Raw genomic sequence first — 19,403 nt, 5'->3', positions numbered from 1 at the left:
CTGTTTTCCAGTTTTGTCTCCTTTACCTGTTGTTCCCGTTTTCCTCACAGATTCAGGGCGACTCTGGCGTCTGGTTAAAACACACTCGCATCCTATTAAATGTGATTCAATAAAACATCATCAGACACGTGTACAGATTCTAATAGTTCTATTTATGATGGGGAAGGCTAATAAAAGGCTGTAAAGGTCATGTGTGATCTTTGTTCAGGGTTCCACCTCCTGTTTACTTAATAATTCCCATGTGTCAGATCACATACATAGACCATCTGAGCAGAACTGTACCTCAGAAAATACAAAAATATGCTGAAAACATTCATAAATAGTCGAATATGATAGAAAAAAATACAAGACAATAGCTTTTATTATCGTTACATCAGGGCTTCATGTCAGTCCAGCTCCACTACCAGATGTTTTTGTGCTGTTTAATACTTAAGATTAAATCAGTCTAGACCAGGGGTGTCCAACGTCCAAAAGCGGCCCTCCAGAGGGTCCAATCCAGTCCTCAAAGTGGAAAAATTCCAGAGAAGACATTAACTGCAGATTGTAAATTAGTAAAACTATAACTTTAAAATAATTTCTAGACAATGACAAGTTGTTTAGATCAGAAAGTAAAATACTAGATTGTTCATTGTTCTTTTGTCATTTTTGTAATATTTTGTCTGTTTTTTTCTTGTTTTTTGTCTTTTTGTCATTTGGTCTCATGATTTTGTCATTTTGTATTTTGCTTCATCCATTGTTTTGTGTTTCGTTTTTGTCATTCTGTGTTTTTTTTTTGTCTCACTTGTGTTTGGCTATTTTTTTGTTGTGTTGTTCTCGTGTTTGGTCTTGTTTGTGTCATTTGTGTAATTTTTTTGCCTCATTTTTGTCGTTTGTCCATTTTTTGTCGCTTTGTAACTTTTTTGTCTAATTTTTTTGTCTTTTTAAATTTTGTGTCGTTTGTCGCATTTTTTGTCATTTTCTTCTTCAGTTTTGTCATTTTGTGTCTTAGTTTTGTAATATTTTGTCTTGTTTTTGTTGTTTTTTCTCTTTTTTTGTCTGACTTTTGTCGTTTTGATCATAAAGTAAAATCCTCTATCGTTCCAGATGACTAAATGTTGTGTTCCTTTGTCGACACTGTTATCTGGAAGTTGTAATGTGGAAATGATAAACTGAGGCTGAATGTTGATGAAATTGAATTTATTTTTCTGAAGAAATTTCAGGTTGTTCCTAATGTTTCATAAAAAGATAATTCCTTAAATGTGAACATTTTTACACTAAAACAAAGGAACCATTAGGAGTTGTGGTTATTTAGAGGTTATTATGCTGTGGTTTTACAGGTTTTATTGGTTTTACTGGTCTGGTCCTCTGGAAATCAAACTGGATTGGATGTGGAAACAGTGGTGGATCTTCCGTGGGGGCACGTGGGGGCAGCAGTCCCCCCTGTGATCTGATTCGACACGTGCACCCCCCAAAATTTTCGTTGGGAATTTACATTAGTGAAACTCCGATTTCCGACGCTCCTGAACGCAACTTCGTTGTCCGACTGCAACTGAATGCACCAATGACGTTAGTTTGATCTTTTGATTGTATTTCGTTTGGATTTTAAGAAGCTTTGAAGACCTTTCATGATGCCGGAGGAGAAGACGAGCAGCTTTGTACCTTTGCGGTAAGAAGACTATGGCCGTTTCTCAGTACGTAACACAGACTGTATATAAAGATGTGTGATATATGCTACGTAACTGTCCGGACTTGGTTCTCACGTACTCGTGGAACGCCATCATCATAAAACAGCATAGTATAGCATGTCGCTCTGAAAGTATAGTCTTTTGTCCACAAAATGTTGTTTTGTCCTGGCTGTGTGAAGTAGGTGAGGAGCAACATCAAAACAGTCCAAACGCTGGTTTCCAGAGGGTTAGACGAGTATTTATTTGAAAGACTTAAGTTTACAACAACACAACATGTGAGGGGGTTAAAAACAAATGGGTGTTAGTAAAATAAAAATAAATAAACAGAACTAAAAGTGAACTTCATGTTGACATTGATGGGCATTCCAACCATCTCCATCCAAGTAAAAGATAATCAATACAAAAAAAACCCTCTTCCTGTTCACCTCTTAAAACCCAAACACACACCGCAGTAGCAGCCTAAACTAAAACTACCAATGGGTTCCCTGTTTTCCTTTGTGAACAATTCAAAGGTTCCTCTCTATCTCCCCACACATCCACCAACCACTGGAACACATCTCCAAAGTTCTGCTGGACCAGCTCAGCTTCCCCTCAGAAGAAGTGCTGCCACCTGCCAGATGAAGGAGCCTTTTGAGAGGCAGCTGGCATCGTGATTGGACTGTACTTTGGTCTGTTCCAATCCAGCTTCAACTCCAGAGACGGCAGGCGGGACGAGTCAACGGAGGCCGGGTGGACGAAGGCATGAAGCTGAGTACAATCCAGAAACAACAGAGGAGGAGTGCAGCAGCCCAGAGCCAGAACAACCAGAGTAGCATCGTATGTCTCTTAGAAAACATCATAGTATAGCCTTTGGTATGAAAAAACACCATCATATACATTGTATATTGTACAAATAACAAGTCAAAGGAAAGAGACATACATTGTAGAATTGTAGTAATTGTGGGCTGACTGATTTACTGATTATCAGTATTTTATTTTTTACTGATTTACGGTAATAAATACATTTAAAAATGGTGCTACTTTGGCTCTGAACCTTTATCTACCTGTGGTCGCTCTGTCTTCTGGAGTGATTTGATTGGTCATACGTCACGAATAAAACTCCTTTAACTTAACATCTGTAAACAAAACAAAAATGTATCAACAAAGTTTTCTGTTAGAGTTTGTGTTCTAAGTTTAACTCTAAGATTTTAAATACTTTCATTTACTGCAAATGAATATCTAGTCCAAATGTCTCACTAATAATCATTATCAGCCTTAAAAACCCACAAAACACCCCTCTATACTCCACCACACTTAGTACAGTCCGGTTCCCCCTTCTATAAATCTGCTTGGAATCTTCCACTTCCTGTTTGTCAAAGTGGCCTTCTACCTGGACAGGTTTTGTTGGAGCTCATGCAACAAACATTTTGGGTAACTGCACTTTAATATGGATGGATGACTCTGAATTAGAGTCTGTTTTAATGAGACTGAGTTAAGATGTGTAGCTCTGTCATTAAATAGGAAATTATTTCTCAGAATTCACAGAGAAAAGTCTGAAATGTTTGCTAGGTTAGCATCCCACATGTTCTTTGGCTCAGCTAAAGCTAACTCTCTTCAACTTCTGGATCTCTTGAGTTGCTTGTTGTTAAAATATCTTGCTAGAGGTGCTGAAGCTCAGAAAGTCTGAGATGTTTGTTCAGAATAAGCTCATTCTCAAGTCTTATCTGAACTGTCCTCTTTTGTTTGAACTTTCCCTAAACTTAGGAGTTAATGACAGAGCAGCACATCCAGACTCATTCTCATTTATGTAGAGATTAAACTTCAGTGTCATTCATTGATGTTAAAGTGCAGTTTTTCAAATGTTTGTTGCACATGCTCCCGACCAAACCAGTCCAGGTGGAAGACGATGTGAAGAGAAAGCTCCAGAGGATGAATATCACACATTTATGTTGGAAATAAATGTCCTTTAATGAGACATTGTCATGCAAAAGTTGGATTTCCCTTTAATGATGTTCAAATCTTTGTTGAGTGTTTTGTTGATGTTGGTTTCTAAATGTTTTCTGACGCTCGGCCCCAAAGATTAAAACCTTTTACGGCTCACAAGCTGCAACAAGTCACACATTATCAACTATCTTTCTGACTATACTAAGATAAAAAGTGAAAAACTGCCTGATTCCTGCATCATGAATGTAAATCTTTTTGGTTTTTATGACAGTAAACTGAATATATTTGGGTTTGACATTTTATAAACCAAAACAAGAAATGAATTACTGGAGAAAATGACAGATTAATGACAAAGAAAATGTGTTTTCCAACATATATGTCTGAATTACTCCAACATTACAAGATACATACAATTTTAATTCAATTTTATTTATATAATGCCAATTACAGGTCAAATTGTCTCAAGATGCTTTATTTTTATATTTTTTGTCATATTTAAAATATGACAAAGTAAGAAATTTAAACCTCTTGACTAATCCAATTTATTATTTAGTTTTTAAGAGACTAATTGACAATTCAAACTTTCTCCACTAAAACTAATAAACATGAGGTCAAATAGAAGGAAGAGTTTTAAATACTGCAGTCCCACGACAACAAGAATAAAGTTTGTCAACAAAAAGTAAATCTGCAGGTGGATTCCATGAAAGTCCTAATAAATGATAATAAAGTGTGATACTAAAGGTTTGTGGTGCTAAAAATCTCCAAGTAAAGATATGAAGTTGAACATCTGGATGGAGGTTGATAAAAGTTGACCTTCTTTCATTTCTCTGGAGCGACTCCATGGATTTTATGGATGGTGGTTAAAGACCTGCTCTTCTAGTTGTCTTCCTTCTAGTCGCTGTAAAAAGTCAGTCCATCCTGGCCGACTTCAACACCTCTTCATGACAACTTGTTCTGCCTCCGACCTGGTGGAAACTCCAGAAACTCGGGAAAACCTGTGGAGACTCGAAGAACTCGTGGAGACTCGAAGAACTCGTGGGGCGGGGGAATGTGTGGTGGGTGGTGGGGGGAGGTGGGGGAGTAGAGGGGGGAGGCCGCCACCCACCTCCCCACCTACTCTCCGCCCTGACTCCACCCAGACTCCGCCTTGGCCCCACCCATGTGGTGACTTCAGAAACTACGATGCCAAAGGGACGACGAAATTATGTTTTTTTATCTGATCTGTAGCTCAGTGAGTTAAGGATTTGCCTATGGAGCTGCAGGTCGCTGGTTCAAGACCAGACCCTTCTTAAATTTTATCAATATCCTGACAAAGACAAAGAAAGAAAAATGCCAGTGGCGGGTCTTGAACCTGTGACCTTCCAGTCTGTAGTCACTCTTCTTATCCCCTGAGCTACTTGCTCAGATACTAATTCTTTGTTTTTTTGCGCATTTGTCATCTATTTTTTGTCGTTTTCGGGGTTTTTTTTTAACTCGAGTCTCGACTCGACCGTTTCTCTCAGGAGGTTGGACTTCAGCCTTTGTGCTGGAGGGTGGAACCCTCAGTTCCAAGACTTTCCAAAGCCTCCACACCTCCCGAGTCCTCAGGACCTGAGCTTTCACACAGTCTGAGGGCTGAAATTTTCTAAGTCCCACAGTAGTTCTGTTAGATTTAACTTTCAGACAGTCCAAGGACTGATATCTTCTAAGTTCCTGAGTAGTTCTCTGTTAGTTTGAACCTTTAGACAGTCTGAGGACTGAAGTTTTAAAAGTTTCTCAGTATTTCTCTGTTAGTCTGAACCTTCCGACAGTCTGAGGACTGAAGTTTTAAAAGTTTCTCAGTACTTCTCTGTTAGTTTGAACTTTCTGGCTAACAGAAGCCTTAAAACTTGTGACCATGAGTCTTGATTTCACATTTAGATCATCCATCTGAGTTCTTCTCAGACCTTCACCTGTGAGTTTTTTAGAAATCCTCAACAAACTTTGATTCTCTTCACTGAACAGTAAAGTTTGTGGAGATCAGAAGGTAACATTAGTTTGATCGATGCCTTCAACTACTAGTAGACTTTATCTGGAAAGCAGTTTTCTGAAATGAGTTCTTAGTAAATCTGTCCGCAATCAAACCAAGAACATAGAAAGAGGAAATGTTTGAAGAAACAACTTGATGTTTTCATTTCAGACTAGAAAAAGAGTATTTAAGACCTTTATCTGTTTTTGCTCTTTTTGATCCTTTTATTCTGTTCTAATGTCTGATTTGATTTCGAAATGTTTTGTCTTTTTAATGTTTAATTGTTTTCTCAAATGTCTTATCAGCTTGTTTGAAAATTTTCCTTTTCTTTCCCAATGTTTAATTTTTTGATTAAATCTTTAAGGTTTTTCTTTTTAAATGTTTTACCACCTTTTAATGTTTAATTTTCTTTTTAAATGCTTCATTGTATTTTCTGTTTAATTCCTATTTAAAGTTTTATTTTCTTTAAGATTTAATTTTCTAATTAAATATTCAATTTTTTAATTCAATGTTTTGTCTTTTCAAAGGTTTAATAATCTAATTAAATGTTTTGTATTTTTTAAATGTTTAATGTTCTTGTTTAATTGTATTTTTTAAATGTTTAATTATCTAAAATATTTCATCTTCAATGTTTAATATTTTTGTTCAAAAAAATTTTGTTTTTCATAATTACATATTTTGTAGCTTCTGTTTAATTATCTAATTCAATATGTTGCCCGTTTAATATCATTTAATTGTATTTAATGTTAATTTAAGTTTAATTGTATTAAACGCTTTTTTCCTTTGATATAATTGCTTTTTTTTTAAATGTAGTTCATTTCTTTAATCTTTTTTTCTGTCAAGATTTTAACCCCAACCTTAAAAATGAAACAAACCCTTAAATCACAATGAAAATACTTCTGTTGTCACAATCACAAGTTAGTCAATTATTCAGTTTATCAATTCAACTTTATTTGTTTAGCACCTTTCACACAGATGACAAAACTAAAGCAAAGAGAAAAAATTATGATCAAAACTACAATTAAACTCAAAAATATATTTTTAAAAAAAGATTTAACATGGTAATAAAATATGTTGTGTCCAGGGGATGGAGGGAGTTTATTGAAGTCTTCTTGGGCTCACATGGGAAATCATTTAAAATATAAACTTGATATTCAGTCTAAGGAAACTGGAAACTGCAGAGCAACAGAAGAACCAACAATATCTCCTGTTTTCTCCTTTAATGAGTCGACTCTTCTTGTGCTTTCAGACCAAAGAACTACAGACTCTTCAGAACCTGCTCAAACTCTTGGTACAGGACCTCACCACACGGGTCAAGAAGGTTTCTGTCTCATTTCTACTCTGAAGCTCACCTTCTCCTGCTCAAACTGCTGACAAATGTTTCTGCTGCTCTAAAGTCTGGTCTCCAGAACTTCCTAAAAACTCTCAAAGTCTCTTCTGCTGCAGGTTGCTTTGTAGAACTGTTCCAGAAAACCTCACTAAACCACATGGAGGAACCTCAAGATAGTCGTCCAAATGAAACCATACAAAAACCAAACTAGCACAACCCAAACACTAAAGTCTCCTGCAGCCTACCAGAGAACCTCTGAGAACAGAGAATCAGGACAGGAACTCTTACCTTCTGGACAACCAACACTGGTTCTCAAACAAGAATACAGAATGTGTCTGACCAAAAACCTCTAAAGACTCACTACAGCCAAGATAAAGACACAACTCAGCTGCAGCAAATCCACTAATCACTGCACACATTAGCACCATGTGCTAACTGTGGCTAAAGAACCACATTTACCAAGACAACTATCCAGTACAAAGCCCTAAAACACACCAAGAAACACATTAAAGTCTATTTTACTGCTGGAAGCTGCAAGCCAACGCCTAAAGAACAAATTAAAGCAACGGAGCCAAACCCAGCTCAGTGGTGAAGAGAAACAGAGGAAATGTTTGTCTGCAGCTAAACAAAGCAGGAAGACACTGAGCTGCTCAGGTGTTCCTGATAATACCAAGCTGCTCAGGTGTTCCTGATAACACCAAGCAGCCACCTGGACAGCCAATAGGAACACAGCTTACTGGAAGTCCAGAGGGCTGGCTTAGTCAAGGAAATTTAGTTTAAAGTTGAAGCAGAAAGTTAACAAAGAAAGTTGAAAACCACCTTCTGATACCTGAAATCTCTGAGTTTTCACACAAAGAACGTCTGAACATGTCAAACTGGTTCCATAGTAGACCCATCATTGTAAAAACATCATAGTATGGTGTGTTGCTCAAAAAATATTAGGACCCGGCTGTCTGGGGTCTTAGAGGAGCAACACAAAAACAGGACAAACGCTGGTTTCCAGGGGGTTAGGAGGATATTTATTTGAAAGAGGAAGTTTACAACAACACGTGAGCAGAAAAGTCACAAAGTCTGTCTTTAGTTCAGCTGAAAATGTTAGTTTTTGTCTTTTTTCTTTTCTTTTCTTACAGTTACAGAAATGGTTTGATTGCAGTGATTGCCTCAAAAGGTTGTCCAATAAAATATTAAGTTAAGGGTACCATCATTTTTGTCCAGGTCTGTTTCATGAGTTTATTTTTTTAAATAATTCTGTTGAACCACAGTTCTGATTTTCATTGGTTAATTTTCATAGAATTACTTTTGTCAGATTAAAATTATTTCTGTGACCACTGTGGGTTTTTCTTGTGTTTTTCTTTTTTATGTGAATGTTCTTAAAGAATATTTTAGAGATGAATGATGACAGATGAGGGGATATCCTCTCCTGAAGATGACTAAAATTTGACTGAAACGTCATAGTTTATTATGTCGTCCAAAATGTCACTAAAACCTCATAGTTTAGTATGTCGTCCAAAATTGGACAAAACAGTATAGATCAGTATGTCGTCCAAAATGTGGAAAAAAAATGTCATAGTTTAGTATGTCGTCCAAAATGTGGAAAAAAATGTCATAGTTCAGTATGTCGTCCAAAATATGGAAAAAAATGTCATAGTTTAGTATGTCGTCCAAAATTGGACAAAACAGTATAGTTCAGTATGTCGTCCAAAATGTGGAAAAAAAAGTCATAGTTTAGTATGTCGTCCAAAATGTGGGAAAAAAAAAGGTCATAGTTTAGTATGTCGTCCAAAATGTGGGGGAAAAAAGGTCATAGTTTAGTATGTCGTCCAAAATATGGAAAAAAATGTCATAGTTTATTATGTCGTCCAAAATGTCACTAAAACCTCATAGTTTAGTATGTCGTCCAAAATTGGACAAAACAGTATAGTTCAGTATGTCGTCCAAAATGTGGAAAAAAAAAATGTCATAGTTTAGTATGTCGTGCAAAGTATGGAACAAAAAACGTCATAGTAAAACACTCGAGACTAAAAGTTTAAAAACTTCTTTCTACGAAGACTGTTTTAAAAAGTTAACATTTATTTGTCACATCCTTGTAGAAACAACTACAGCAGCAATAATAATTATCACATTTTGATGGCATACTATACTGTTTTTTTAATATTTTTTGACGACGTACTATACCATGATGTTTTTGTGATACTTTTTACGACATACTATACTATGATGTTTTTGTCATATTTTTGTCGACATACTATGGTTTTTTTGTGATACTTTTGTTGACATACTATACTATGACTTTTTTGATGACATTTTTGACAACATACTAAAGTGTAACATTTCTGACGTTATTTTTAACAACATACTGTACGATGACGTTTTTGTGACTGTTATCATTGCTGTCGTGTGTATAGTGTTGTTTTCTGTGATGTGTGCGTGGAATATTCAAATAGAGCTGCGCTGCACCACCGCCAGCATTGGACGACAGGAGGTGGGGTTGGCGCAGGATTGGTCGGGCTGCCGAGGAAAACAAGGATGACGTTGCCTCTGGGTCAGAGAGGGACAGATCAGCGGGCCATCCTCCATGCCGTCCAGACCGACACATATCCAGCACAATTTGTTTGTTGTATAGCAGAACAAGATACTGTAGTGAGCTGCTACTTTTAGTTTTATTCATGTTCACCTGTTTGAGTTAGAGAGAGAGGGAAGACTTTGTATTTAATTTTGTCCTTTTATTTTGATAGGTAAGTTGACCTCCTAAGGACTAGTGTGGTTTTGTTTATTATTTTTGGCGTAAAGCTCACCCCTAATTCATTTACACCTTACCTTCGACTTGTTTTTGTTAACCTCCACCTTTGCTTTTCGATACACATTTGATGTAAATAAATTCTTTGAGAAAACGCTGTGTGTTCTGCTTCAGACACATGTAGTCAGGCACTTCATGTTGCGTTCAGTAACCCCTAGGCTGGGCGTAACAGTGACATGTTTGATTACATACTTCACTATGATGTTTTTACATACTATACTGTGAATTTTTGTACATACTTTGCTATGACTTTTTACTATGACATAATATACAGTGAGATATTTGTTTCCTGTGAAAATTGATTTTACAACATGTAAAGGACTTTGGTCAAAATTGATTGTTTAGCATGTGAAATGCATATGTGAAATGTATAAAAAAAACTTGATTTAATTGGTATTGATGTCATTTTTTTAGCAACACTAGATGATGACATAAAATACCTTCCTATGTCGGTTTTTGACATGCCATATTATGATCATTTTACGAATGTAATAAACTTTGATATTTCTATAACATGAGTTAAGACAACAATTTTATGACATGCATGTTATGACTTTTTTCACAGACAACTCCAAACTATATTATGACATTTTATGTTTTTTTTTATAAAATATGATATATCATACATGTTTTTTCACCATTTTTGACCACATGCTAAAGTATGACATTTTAGTGACACGTTTGACCACATACTAAACTATGACGTTTTTTGCGCTACAATTCATGATGATTTTTTTTCACAGAAAACCTTTCTGGAGTGTTTTTCACGGCCTCCTTTACATTATTTCATCATATGGCACATTTTTACAACATGTTGAAAAATGGCATTTTTTTTCGACATAGTATAGTAAGGCGTTTTTTTTGCGCCAAAATTCATGATGATTGTTTTTCAAAGAAAACCTTTCTGGAGTGTTTTTCATGGCCTCCTTTACATTATTTCATCATATGGCACGTTTTTACAACATGTTGAAAAATTACATTTTTTTTTCGACAGAATACTATGGTGTTTTTTGCGCTAAAATTCATGATTTTTTTTTCAAAGAAAACCTTTCTGGAGTGTTTTTCACGGCCTCCTTTACATTATTTCATCATATGGCACATTTTTACAACATGTTGAAAAATGGCATTTTTTTTCGACATAGTATAGTAAGGCGTTTTTTTTGCGCCAAAATTCATGATGATTGTTTTTCAAAGAAAACCTTTCTGGAGTGTTTTTCATGGCCTCCTTTACATTATTTCATCATATGGCATGTTTTTACAACATGTTGAAAAATTCCATTTTTTTTTCGACAGAATACTATGGTGTTTTTTGCGCTAAAATTCATGATTTTTTTTTCAAAGAAAACCTTTCTGGAGTGTTTTTCACGGCCTCCTTTACATTATTTCATCATATGGCATGTTTTTACAACATGTCCAACACACGTCCAAAATGTGAAAAAAATGCCATAGTATGTCGTCCAAAATATGGAAAAAATGTCATAGTTTAGTATGTCGCCAAAAAATTTGGAAAAAAAACCATCATAGTTCAGTATGTCATCCAAAATGTGGAACAAAAAGGTCACAGTTTAGTATCTCGTCCAAAATATCGAAGAAAGAAACGTCATAGTTTAGTATGTCATCCGAAATGTGGAAAAAAATGTCATAGTTTAGTATGTCGTCCATAATGTCACAAAAATGTCATAATTTAGTGTGTTGTCCAAAATGTCACAAAAATGTCATAGTTTAGTATGTCGTCCAAAATGTATAAAAAAAATGTCATAGTTTAGTATGTCTTCCAAAATGTGTAAAAAAAATGTCATAGTTTCGTAACATGGTAATAAAATATGTTGTGTCCAGGGGATGGAGGGAGTTTATTGAAGTCTTCTTGGGCTCATATGGTAAATCATTTAAAATATAAACTTGATATTCAGTCTAAGGAAACTGCAGAGCGACAGAAGTACCAACAATATCTCCTGTTTTCTCCTTTAATGAGTCGACTCTTCTTGTGCTTTCAGACCAAAGAACTACAGACTCTTCACAACCTGCTCAAACTCTTGGTACAGGACCTCACCACACGGGTCAAGAAGGTTTCCATCTCATTTCTACTCTGAAGATCACCTTCTCCTGCTCAAACTGCTGACAAATGTTTCTGCTGCTCTAAAGTCTGGTCTCCAGAACTTCCTAAAAACTCTCAAAGTCTCTTCTGCTGCAGGTTGCTTTGTAGAACTGTTCCAGAAAACCTCACTAAACCACATGGAGGGGCCTCAAGATAGTCGTCCAAATGAAACCATACAAAAACCAAACTAGTACAACCCAAACGCTAAAGTCTCCTGCAGCCTACCAGAGAACCTCTGAGAACAGAGAATCAGGACAGGAACTCTTACCTTCTGGACAACCAACGTTGGTTCATAAACAAGAATACAGAATGTGTCTGACCAGAAACCTCTGAAGACTCACTACAGCCAAGATAAAGACACAACTCACCTGCACCAAATCCACTAATCACTGCACACATTAGCACCATGTGCTAACTGTGGCTAAAGAACCACATTTACCAAGACAACTATCCAGTACAAAGCCCTAAAACACACCAAGAAACACATTAAAGACGATTTTACTGCTGGAAGCTGCAAGCCAACGCCTAAAGAACAAACTAAAGCAACAGAGCCAGACCCGGTTCACTGGTGAAGAGAAACAGAGGAAATGTTTGTCTGCAGCTAAACTGTAGTATCTGATCTGATATGAGTTCTGATAGTTGTTGACCATAGAGTGAACTTTTAACTAACAGGTGGTAGTAAGTACTGAGGAATGTGTTTTCGGCTCCAGAAATCCTATGCTGTGTTGACATTGGGGTCCACTGTTAACCTATAGCTAACCTGTGACCCTTAGGAATGTGCAGAGTAGGGGGTTTTTGTCTGAGGAGGTGTTGTTCTTGAGTAGGGATTTAAACCAGATGTTGTAATTCTATCCTTTACCAGAGGGTATAAAATGACCATCAGCCCTTTGTTCAAGTGGGATTTTCATATTGGCTGGGAAACTCTCCACAGGCAGACCATGGTGCCTGTTCAGATGCTGTCTTATTTATGTAATAAATTATATTATAAACGTAACAGTGTCAATGGACGTTTTCTTCAACATCTACACATCCTTGAGGTTTAAGAGAAACTACGACAAAACAAAGCAGGAAGACACTGAGCTGCTCAGGTGTTCCTGATAACACCAATCAGCCACCTGGACAGCCAATAGGAACACAGCTTCCTGGAAGTCCAGAGGGCTGGCTTAGTCAAGGAAATTTAGTTTAAAGTTGAAGCAGAAAGTTAACAAAGAAAGTTGAAAACCACCTTCTGATCCCTGAAATCTCTGAGTTTTCACACAAAGAACACCTGAACATGTCAAACTGGTTCCATAGTAGAACCCTCATTGTAAAAACGTCATAGTATGGTGTGTTGCTCAAAAAACATTAGGACCCGGCTGTCTAGGGTCGCAGAGGAGCAACACAAAAACAGGACAAATGCTGGTTTCCAGGGGGTTAGGAGGATATTTATTTGAAAGAGTAAGTTTACAACAACACAACATGTGAGCAGAAAAGTCACAAAGTCTGTCTTTAGTTCAGCTGAAAATGTTAGTTTTTGTCTTTTTTATTGACCAAACTTTTCAGAAAGTAGATGAAGAATAATTAAAGCTCTCATGTAAAAGTCCAACTTACTTTGGATCCTTGTGGAGAGTTTAATCTTAGAGTTTGTAAAGCTGTTGAGTTTTTAGAGTCACATGGATTGTTTTGACATTTAATAACCGAGTCCTGAAATAAAATTACAGTTGTGGATTTCTGTCATTTAGTCTGGACTAAACAAATAACAGCAGCATAAATTTCAAACGTCATTATGAGGAGTCTGGATTGAGGTTTCTCACTTGATAATTCAATTCAATTCAATTCAATTCAATTCAATTCAATTCAATTTTATTTATATAGCGCCAATTACAGTCAAATTGTCTCGAGACGCTTTACAGAACCCATATGCCTGACCCCCAGAGCAAGCCAAAAGGCGACAGTGGCAAGGAAAACACCCTTTTAACAGGGAAAAAAACCTCGAGCAGAACCCGGCTCTAATGTGGGGGGAACCATCTGCCTGCTGGCCGGGTGGGTTGAGAGGGACAGAAGAGGTAGAGAGGTAGAGATAGAGGGGTAGAGGTAGAGATAGAGGGATACAGATAGAGGGGTAGAGATAGAGAGGTGGGGGGTGGGACACAAGGACCATAAAACACAGCCACACATCTGAAGCATCCAGCATCCAGCTCTGGGACCAGGGACACTCGGAGAAAGGACACAGAAAGAAACAGAGTGAATGTAATGCAATAATGGTATATATAGTAAATACATAGGTAGTTAGAGAAGGGCTCAGTGCATCCAGAGAGGTTCCCCAGCAGCCTAGGCCTATAGCAGCATAACTAGGGGCAAACTAAAGGGACGTCAAGAGGGGAAGTCAGTTGTGCAAATGAAAACACCAGCTCACCCCGTCAGGGTCACCCAGTCAGCCCTAACTATAAGCTTTGTCGAAAAGGAAGGTTTTAAGCCTGGTCTTAAAAATAGAGAGGGTGTCCGCCTCCCTGATATGGTGTACGGCTCTGGCATAAATATACTACATATATAGCTGGTGGTAAATTCTAACAATAACTAGATGAGCATATCAAGTATAGTGAGGGTGATGCAGAGTAGATTGATGGAAATGGGCAGCTGGAAGCAGTGGGCTGGAGGAAGGTCAGCAGCAGCAGCATCCCACAGATGGAGATTAGGCCAGTTGGTGGGAGAACCACCACAGATCTGAAGCATCCAGCTCTGGGACCAGGGACACTCGTAGAAAGGACACAGGGAGAAACAGAGTGAGTGTAATGCAATAATGGTATATATATATTAAATATAATGGTAGATAGAGAAGGGCTCAGTGCATCCAGAGAGGTCCTCCAGCAGCCTAGGCCTGTAGCAGCAGAACTAGGGGCAGAACTAAGGGACGTCCAAGAGGAAGACTCCAGCTGACCCCCTCAGGGTCCCCCAGTCAGTCCTAACTATAAGATTTGTCAAAAAGGAAGGTTTTAAGCCTGGTCTTAAAATTAGAGAGGGTGTCCGCCTCCAGAACCCAAACTGGGAGCTGGTTCCACAGGAGAGGAGCTGATAACTGAAGGCTCTGCCTCCCATTCTACTTTTAGAGATTCTAGGAACAACAAGTAAGCCTGCAGTCTGAGAGCGAAGAGTTCTGCTAGGATAATATGGTACTATCAGGTCTTTAAGATATGATGGAGATTGGTTGTTAAGAGCTTTATATGTCAGAAGAAGGATTTTGAATTCTATTCTAGATTTAACAGGGAGCCAATGAAGAGAAACCAATATAGGAGAAATATGATCTCTCTTGCTAACTCCCGTCAGTACTCTGGCTGCAGCGTTTTGGATCAGCTGTAGATGTTTCAGAGAGCTATTGGGACAACCTGATAATAAGGAATTACAGTAGTCAAGCCTAGAAGTAACAAATGCATGGACTAGTTTTTCTGCATCACTCTGAGACAGGATGTTCCTGATTTTCACAATATTTCTCAGGTGGAAAAAGGAAGTCCTACAGATTTCTTTTATGTGCGAGTTAAAGGACATGTCCTGGTCAAAGATAACACCGAGGTTCCTCACAGTAGTACTGGAGGCCAATGTAATGCCATCCAGAGTAACCATATGCTTTGAAAGCAATTCTCTAAGATGTTTGGGGCCAAATACAATGACTTCAGTCTTGTCTGAATTTAGTAGTAAGAAATTATAGGTCATCCAGGTCTTTATGTCCTTAAGACAATCTTGCAGTCTAGCTAGCTGATTAGTTTCATTTGGCTTCATAGATAAATACAATTGAGTGTCGTCAGCATAACAATGGAAATTAATACAGTGCTTCCTAATAATGTTGCCTAAGGGAAGCATGTATAATGTGAACAGTATTGGTCCTAAGACAATAATGATCAAAACATGAAATTTAGGTTGGTTTAAAGGAATATTCCACCTTAAATCTTTGAATGTTGACCTAAAAGGTTGGTTTCAGGAAGTATTCCACCTACAAGGTCCTCACACATCCACCTTAAAGGAACATTCCACCAAAAATCCTTGGACATGCACCTAAAATGTTGGTTTAACTGAGTATTCCATCCAAAATCCTCAGAGACCTGAGGGGCTGGTTAAAAGGAATATTCCACCTAAAACCTCAAATGTAGACCCCAAAGGTTGGTTTAGAAAAAATCCTTCAATGTAGACCAAAAAAGTTAGTATGAAGGAATATTCCACCTGAAATGTAGACCTGAGAAGTTGGTTTGGAAGAATATACCATCCTAAACATCCTTACATGTAGACTAAAAGACGATTTGGATGAAAATTCCACCTAAAATCCTCCAATGTAGACCTAAAAGGTGAGTTTAATGGTATATTCCACCTAAAATTCACTACTGTAGACCTTGGAGGTTGGTCTGATGGTATATTCTAAAACATAAACTTAAAAAGTTCGTTCAAAGGAATATTCCACCTAAAATCCTTCAATGTAGACCAAAAAATCTTGGTGTAAAGGAGTATTCCACCTTAAATGTAGACCTAAAGGATGGTTTGGAGTAATAATCTACTCTAAAATCTTCCAATGTAGACCTAAAAGGTTGATCTGATGGTATATTCTACCCAACATCCTGATATATATACCATATATACATATATATACCATCCTAAACATCATTACATGTAGACTAAAAGATGGTTTGGAAGAAAATGGACCCCCTTCAGTTCTCCTATAAGGCAAAACGTGGAGTAGAGGATGCATACCTCACACTTTTAGACACTGTCACCAAACAGCTGGATTCTGCATACTCCCACACCAGAATTTTATTCATGGACTTCTCCTCTGCTTTTAATACTGTCCACACAGACACCTACTGCACCACCTCTCACAGCTTCAGGTTCACCCCACACTGATTTTATGGATTCAGAGTTTTTTACATGACAGGCCACAGCAGGTGTTTTTCAATGGTTTTATATCCAGCAAGTTGATTTTAAAGGTCGTGTTTTATCCCCCATTCTCTTCTCTGTGTACACCAACAGCATCTCCTGTGCCAGTGAAGGAATGACTCTTTTTAAATATGCTGACGACACCTGGTGGCTCACCTGGTGGCTCACCTGGCGGCTCACCTGGCGGCTCAACTGCCGGACAGCGCTGCTCTGACCCGTTACCAGCAGACAGTCAACAACCTGACGAATTTTTCATAAGAACTCGCTTGAGCTGAACATCTCAAAAACAAAGGAGTTGTGCTGTGGGGGCAGAGGTAAATCTGTGATGCCTCTTTTTGTACCCCTCAATATCCAGGGTCAGTCTGTGGAGCAGGTTGAAGTTTTGAAGTACCTGGGAACAGAGATCGACACCAGCTTGTCGTTTGGGAATCGGGCCGACTCAGTGTATAAAAACGCACAGCAGCACCTTCACCTGCTGAGGAAACTGAAGACTTTTAATGTCAGCAGAAGCATTTTAACCCTGGTTTATACCTCACTCATTGAATCCATCCTCACATTCAACATTTCATCCTGGTACAGCTCCATCTCTACTAATCACTAAACTCTCCCATATTGTCAATCAGGCCAGCAAAATCATTGGTTCACCACAAACTCAAATCTCTGAGCTATTTAACCGCTCTGTGATCAGGAAAGCCTCCCTGATCCCAGATTACCCCTACCACCCCCTTCATCACTCCTTCCAGTTACTGCCATCAGGCAGACGTTACAAAGTCCCAGTGGCCCGCAAAAACGTCTGCAAAAGATCCTTTATTCGCACTGCAATAACCACCCTGAACAAAATAAAATAACACAATGAGCACTATATATTTATTTTTATTGGCTGCTGTTTCTTTTTAATATTTCTTTTAGACATCTACTTTGTGAGCTTGTATTTTCAGTGTGTTCCATCTAAATTCCATCTAAAGTCCTCCAATGTAGACCTAAAAGGTGAGTTTAATGGTATATTCCACCTAAAATTCACTACTGTAGACCTTGGAGGTTGGTCTGATGGTATATTCCACCCAACATCCTTGAACATAAACTTAAAAAGTTCGTTCAAAGGAATATTCCACCTAAAATCCTTCAATGTAGACCAAAAAATCTTGGTGTAAAGGAGAATTCCACCTTAAATGTAGACCTAAATGATGGTTTGGAGTAATATTCTACTCTAAAATCTTCCAATGTAGACCTAAAAGGTTGATCTGATGGTATATTCTACCCAACATCCTGGAACATTTACCTAAAAGGTTGGTTTAATGGTAAATTCCCAGAAGAACCCTTGAACACTGGGCTTAATGGTATATTCCACCCAAAATACTGGTACATATACCAAGAAGTCAGTGTAAAGGAAATGTAGACCTAAAAGGATTGTTTAAAGGAATATTTAAAGGATTATTTTCATTATTTAATAATCTGTTATCAGTCAGAACCCTGGCAAACTTATTTTCATCAGTTTTTTTAGTGGAAGTCACAAATAAAGGAGCTCTTGGTTTTTCCCGGCGTTACTGAGTCCAAAGCTGCTGTTTCAACACAGAACGTTCACATGCATCCATAAACCTCTCAACACTCAAACACCCACAGACAGGCGGCCGGCTGGACCGAGGCTCGGCGGCGTCCTCAGACCCACGAGTCGGGGAGTCGCTGAACTTGTTGGTCTGGTTTGAAGGCCTCCATGTGGTCCAGTAGAAGTCCACGTAGTCGGTGTTGGCTTTGAACCGCAGCGACTGGCCGCCATCAGGTGGACAGGGTTGTAATAGTTCTGTTCTTGCACAGTATTTGTCACTTATTTGCCCTCAGGATGCTGGTATACCCTCTCTATTTTTAAGACCAGGCTTAAAACCTTCCTGTTTGACAAATCTTATAGTTAGGACTGACTGGGGGACCCTGAGGGGGTCAGCTGGAGTCTTCCTCTTGGACGTCCCTTAGTTCTGCCCCTAGTTCTGCTGCTATAGGCCTAGGCTGCTGGAGGACCTCTCTGGATGCACTGAGCCCTTCTCTATCTACCATTATATACAATGGTATACCATAAATATATGTTCCATTATTGCATTACACTCACTCTGTTTCTCCCTGTGTCCTTTCTCCGAGTGTCCCTGATCCCAGAGCTGGATGCTTCAGATCTGTGGTGGTTCTCCCACCAACTGTAACCCTCTACCTGTAACCCTCTAGCCCTCTAGCCCTCTAGCCCTCTAGCTCTCTAGCCCTCTAGCCCTCTATCTCTATCCCTCTATCTCTACCTCTTCCCCTCTATCTCTACCTCTCTACCTCTACCCCTCTACCTCTATCTCTATCCCTCCATCTCTATCCCTCTACTTCTACCCCTCTATCTCTACCTCTTCTGTCCCTCTCAACCCGTCTGGCCAGCAGCAGATGGGTCCCCCACATAAAAAGCCGGGTTCTGCTCAAGGCTTTTTTCCCTGTTAAAAGGGTGTTTGAGATTTAACTGTTACACCACCACTGCCCCAAACAGTGGAGATGCCAGGGATTGAACCCGGGACCTTATACATGCAAAGCATGCGCTCTACCACTGAGCTACATCCCCACACTATACACACTATACACCGTTTAGTCCTCATCAGGGTCATGGGGGCTGGAGTCTATCAGCTGACACCTGGACAGGTAACAGTCTATCACAGGGCTACACAAAGAAACAAACAATCATAATCACATTC

The 19,403-nt window shown here is 38.4% G+C and overlaps 1 long non-coding RNA gene and 1 other non-coding gene across 3 annotated transcripts; one reads left to right on the top strand and one right to left on the bottom strand.

Moving 5' to 3' along the window:
* Positions 1-227: 227 nt before the first annotated feature.
* Positions 228-8,232, top strand: LOC129349972 (uncharacterized). Of its 2 annotated transcripts, none has more exons than XR_008603151.1 (2): positions 228-1,645; positions 6,824-8,232. It is a non-coding gene; the product is annotated as an uncharacterized LOC129349972 (long non-coding RNA). The 2 variants fall into 2 exon arrangements; XR_008603152.1 differs by lacking the exon at positions 6,824-8,232 and adding an exon at positions 2,177-2,679.
* Positions 8,233-19,201: 10,969 nt separating this feature from the next.
* trnaa-ugc (transfer RNA alanine (anticodon UGC)) lies at positions 19,202-19,273 on the bottom strand. Its single transcript has one exon. It is a non-coding gene; the product is annotated as a tRNA-Ala (tRNA).
* Between the last annotated feature and the right edge of the window lie 130 nt (positions 19,274-19,403).

This window comes from Amphiprion ocellaris, chromosome 11, assembly GCF_022539595.1.
Source record: "Amphiprion ocellaris isolate individual 3 ecotype Okinawa chromosome 11, ASM2253959v1, whole genome shotgun sequence".
NCBI lineage: Eukaryota > Metazoa > Chordata > Actinopteri > Pomacentridae > Amphiprion > Amphiprion ocellaris.
This window is presented reverse-complemented; position numbering and strand designations above follow the sequence as displayed.